The 5,278-nt window shown below is 39.5% G+C and overlaps 1 long non-coding RNA gene across 1 annotated transcript in view; it reads left to right on the top strand.

Moving 5' to 3' along the window:
- Positions 1-3,402: 3,402 nt before the first annotated feature.
- Positions 3,403-5,278, top strand: part of LOC106529723 (uncharacterized) — a 57,942-nt gene continuing 56,066 nt past the window's right edge. Inside the window, exon 1 of the long non-coding RNA XR_001311671.1 lies at positions 3,403-3,464. This is a non-coding gene — a long non-coding RNA (uncharacterized LOC106529723). The remainder of the gene's footprint in view (positions 3,465-5,278) is intronic.

Raw genomic sequence — 5,278 nt, 5'->3', positions numbered from 1 at the left:
ACACACACACACACACACACACACACACACACACACACACACACACACACACACACACACACACAAAAGCAAAAAGCAATATTGCCATAGGAGGGCACTGATTTATCTCCTCTCTAATGCCACCATATTGTTCTGGCTGAATGGTGTCTATTTAAATATGTGTGCTGTAACATTTCATTTACGCCTCTACCTATTGAGCAAACTACCTACATGTTTTGTAAAATCAAAGCGAGCCGACCCATGCAGGCCATTTATGGATTGTTTGTACTGAAGCACCATCATCCGTCTTCAGGTTCAATCAGGAGTTAACAGCCAGTAATGATGGATTTATTGTCTAACAGCCAATGCAGAGCGAGAGTATTTCAAGCTGAGTATTTTGTGTGTGTGTTTGTGTGTTTTCTCTGTCTGCTATTGTCTAAAACAGCAGTGAGAAATGATGTTCAGTCCGACTCCCTGCAGTGTGACCTCTTCTTTGGGAAAAGCTGCTCATTTTCTGCATTGCATATGAGTTTCTGCAGAGACAATTGGAGGGAGGTAGATGATGATTTATGGGCAGCTGGGAAGCTGCAGCTGGAAAGCCTCACATGCAGGCAGGAGAAAATATGTAAAGGTGCTGCAGATTCAAGCTTTTGTTTGTTCTAATAAGCTTAAACTTCTTTCAATGCTATTTTTGTCTTTACAATTGTATTTTTGAGAGGCACAACACAGGGTGTAGGACATGGACCAAAGACTAAACATTTCTGAAAATCTGACTACAGCTCAGACAATTTTACAGAAACTGACCTAAATTCTGGAGTGTTTGTAGCTCAGAGTGATTAAACTAATTTTGCCATGACATAATTAAAATCAACAGTGTTTGTCTAACATATCTCATGGCCCACTGAAGAGGCTTTTCATGAAATTTTAAGAAAATATTAAGTGGATGTGCCTCTACGACTGATCAACTTTTGAAGCTCAAGATGGCTGCTACATCCGGCTGACTGTAGGAAACCCAAAAAATGGCCACAACTCAAGCCAAGCAGATCTTGAGATATATACAGTATATGATAGCTGATAGTTATTTTCAACACATTCTCTGACCAGTGACACATCTAAAATCACATGAAATTGCTCATAAATGGCACAATGGTCACATCTCTGTTTCTTCTCATTGTGAGAGAATTTTAATAATAAACTCTGGCGTTAAAGGAGAATCTGCAGTCTTTTGGTTTGTTTACGTAACATTGTTTTATGCCTTTTAGTAATTGCAAAACGAATCATTTTTTTATTCCTGGTGCAAATGCACAGTTCTTTCTCAGATATAACCCACCCCCTGGTCGGTTTGAATTAGAAGCAGTGGATCATTTGAAAATGGTGGGCTGGGAGGCAGTTGTCAGAGTTGGTTTTGGACGCGTCTAACAAGGCAGCAGGCAGTCGTTATGGAAATGTTTCATAGTGAAGCTGATTAGAAACAGAAGGAAAGTACGTTTCGAGAAGTTCAAGGAGAGGGAAATATGGTGGTTTGAACTTGCAGCAACTCTTCATTTCTTTGAAAAGAACTAAGAAAAAAATAAACTAAAGACTTCAAATTTATTCTGCTGGTAATGTGGTATATCAATAACTTATGCTCTTACGTTCTCTGGAGAGAAAACAGACAAAAGAAGGGAAGTGGAGAACGTTGAGTTTTTGCTGATGTATGTGTAAATAACAAGGCTTCTAAAAGCCCTCCATACATCACCTGAATGAATTTGGTCTCATCAGTAGCTGAGCTTTCCAGGTGTTCATTTCTGTGAGTTATGACCCCTCTTTAGAAGTGAATCCAGGCCACCTCAACCTTCACCTCTCTTGTGTTTGCTGAACCAACCCCTCCCTGCTCCTGTGTTGTGCTTTTGGTTGTGCCTGTCTGAGCGTGTAGTGTAGTGACACATCCATTGGGACGGCAGACACGAGGTAAATGCAATTCACGGCAGAAAAAAACAAACTGGAACCCGTTTTGGCGCCGGTGAAGAATGGGCAGAGACAGACGTGGACGCCAGATGGTGGTGAATCTGTAATTATAATTCTCTGGTGAAAAATGTGGCACTGTTAGAGTGAAATCTTCCTGCGGCTACTCTGATTGTGTCAAAATCTCTTCATTTGGCAAACAGTCCTGCATGCTTCTGCAGGTACAAGTTTATTTTCGTAGATGTCTGCAGCAGGGTGCAAACGTTAAGGACGAGCTGCTCAATGTTGTCAGACTGCACCACTGTTGGTGTCTTGTTTTTTGAAGGGTAATTACCTGAAAATGGACAAAGACAGTCAGATGGAATTTAAATAGGATGAGACGGTAATGGCTCCCAAATGGAAGGTTCTGATCTCGCCCCGAAGGGACTCACCTGTGATTTAGCCTCCATTCTTCTGCATGTGACAGGATGGCATTGTGGCATCACCCCACCCCCTTACCACCGTGACCCTGAATGCTCCCTGTTCCGTAGGAGGCTGCATAATTGTCTAATTAAATGGGAAGACAACAGCCGCAGCGCAGCTCATTAAAGACATTGCTCCATCAGCTCGTGCTTTTCCATTCCTTTCAAGGAAAGCTCCTCATCCTGGCAGGGAAGGTCAAACAAAGAAGCATTGTCTGTCCTGTCATTCTCTCTGCGATAAAACAAATGAGAAAGGGAAGCATTTATTCTTGTAAGTGTTCCTTCGCAGACTGAAATGGACTTGATCAAATAATGGCAAAAATGGCAACAATTGGAGGCATGGCTGCATATCATCCGCTGCTTTATCATACCAGTTTTAGACCAAGAGATTTTTTTTAATGTTCAGAAATTATTACTGCTATGGTTGTTTTGGTCAAACCTTGCAAAAAGGGAGGGACATCTCCAAACAAAACAGCAATTTGAAAATGATGGGAACATAAGAGTTAAAAGATTTGCCAACAGATGTAGCTCAGTTTGTTATTTTACAGATAGTATTGATTATGTGACATCGAGACCAGAAACAAGAACAGACACTGTTTGGAAACGGTCATTTTTAATGCGTTCTGTACCTTTACATATGATTGTCCTTGCATCAGCCTATTTCTGGAGAATTAGAAACATTAGTAATGTGGGGAGGGCACACTGGTCTGGGGGTCCCATTCAAGAACATTTTAAATGAAGTAAACACCATTTATTCCATTCTGGTGTATTTTAATAGGTTGGTAAACATATTTTCTTAGTATGCGTATTCTATCAATCAAGTGGAACAGATTCATTCATGAAGCCTATTTCTCCTGTTCTCTAAAAGAGTTAAATTTACATCTATAATTCAAAACATTTACAAGGAACAGGCTTTCTCAAATTTAAAGCCACCACACTGCACTAAAGCATCTTCTGCTGCTTCTTTGTCTGCCTGACTTTCACGCCTGATCTGCTGTTTCAACACATTACTGCCCCCCTCAGGTGGAGGCTAGAAGTGCACATCCTCATTGACCAAGGTGCCTGACTCAGTTCAAAATGGTGAGCAGCAGCAAACATTTGAATATATGTATATTTTTAAAGCAGGATTTATTTATTTACTCAATAGTTCAGTATTTATTTATTGGGCTTTACATTTATGAGCTCTTTAAATAAATTGAGCGTGTGGTTGCACTTAATATGATTTTTAATGAGAAGGGTGTTCCAATTTTTGTGTTTTCCAGATCAGCTGGCTGTGTTGTCATTTATCTGGAATTTGGGTTAAGTCCATAAGATGAACAGTTGTAGATGTATGTTGAATGGTTACTTTCTGAAGGTATCATTGGAATCAGTTTTGTGATTAATGGAAGTTTTTGCTGCTGGAAAAAGACAGACAAATGCTAAATTGATGTTACCTTTGGTGGAGGATTAAAAGCACAGACACTCAGAAGATACTAAACTAAATCTTTGCTTTTATTGAGCCTTAAACTAGCGAACAAATTCAGCTGTGCCAAGTCTGAGCAGTTCATAAAAATCAAATGGTTATAAAGAAGCAGAAGGTATATGTTACGTATTTATTTTATGATGTTGTTTTCAAATTGTATTTAATCAGAATACTTAGTAGATTTAAAAAAGTTTCACTCCTGCAGGAATAAAATGCTACAGTAATTTCAGTCATTTAAAAAAGGGACCAAATTGCACACAGCTGGCTCAAATCACATGCAAATTGTGATGCAGCCGTGCACGTGTGTGGAAGACCGTGAAGCTTTGTGCATCAGAATAAACAGTGCTGCTTGAAAAAACCCCACACTCCAACAATCATCTTTCTGTGGCCAGCTGCTGCTGAACGTAACCTTTCCAAGACCAATTATATCTGAAGTCTGCAAACACGTCTCCATGCGATCAGTTCCCCTCACATTTAGATCTGTACAAATCCTAAATATGTTACAGGATGGATGTCAGAGGCTAACATATGTCCATCCTAAATGTTATTGGCTCCTTCAGCGTGGAGGCTGCCTTGTTTTGGAAGTGAGACTCTTAGTGTTGTTTAATCTCCTGACTCTGCAGGAACACAACTGCTCTGATTGTGTTCTGACACGAGATCAGTTTGTTCATGCAGGCGTCTCCTGATTTTTATGTAAAAAAGGTAAGAAGTTATTCATTTTTTGTTAGTTCTGCTTGGCCTCATACCCCATCCAAAACACCAAATACACAGCTTGACAACTACTCAGACTCAGACAAGTTCTTAGACAAGTATTTAGAAGGAATGTGGTCAAAGATTAATTGAAGAAATTTTTATTTTAAGCTTACAGTCATTCAATGAAACAAAACCCTTGAGATTTTCATAATATAATGATTCAGCTTGTCCAGATAAGAAACCAAAAACAACTGCTTCACATCCTTTTGGAACAATTTAAAATGTTTTTTTAATACAAATCCAAAATACGTGTAGTTTTGCAGGTCAAAGTTGTACAGCAAAATCTTGTAAAATCTGTTTGTGCTCATAGTATATGTTGGGTACAACTCTCAGCTGTTAACGTACCAGATTTTAGCTCAAAGTCTATAAAACTAACAGAGTTATAGCATGTTTGCTATAGCTTAGCTGTGGAAGCTATCTTGAATCCAGCTGACTGTAAATGTTAGTCACATGTAGATCTAATGATTGTCTTCTGAGAGTTTCATTATATTTTGGTCAGGGGTTGATGTGATATTTTGCTAACAGACACATCAGCACATACGGGCAGTTACATTGCTTTCGTGGCACTGTGCTGCAGTGATAATGACCATGGTACACTGTTGTTTGAGAGGCTACAAACAGATTTTGCAAACAAATACAGTGTTTCCCCTAGGAAATTGGTCTTTTGGGGGGGGGGGGG

This window comes from Austrofundulus limnaeus, unplaced genomic scaffold (genome assembly GCF_001266775.1).
Source record: "Austrofundulus limnaeus strain Quisiro unplaced genomic scaffold, Austrofundulus_limnaeus-1.0 Scaffold462, whole genome shotgun sequence".
Lineage (NCBI taxonomy): Eukaryota > Metazoa > Chordata > Actinopteri > Cyprinodontiformes > Rivulidae > Austrofundulus > Austrofundulus limnaeus.
The sequence above is the reverse complement of the archived record's forward strand: the minus strand, read 5'-3'. Positions and strand labels throughout refer to the sequence as shown.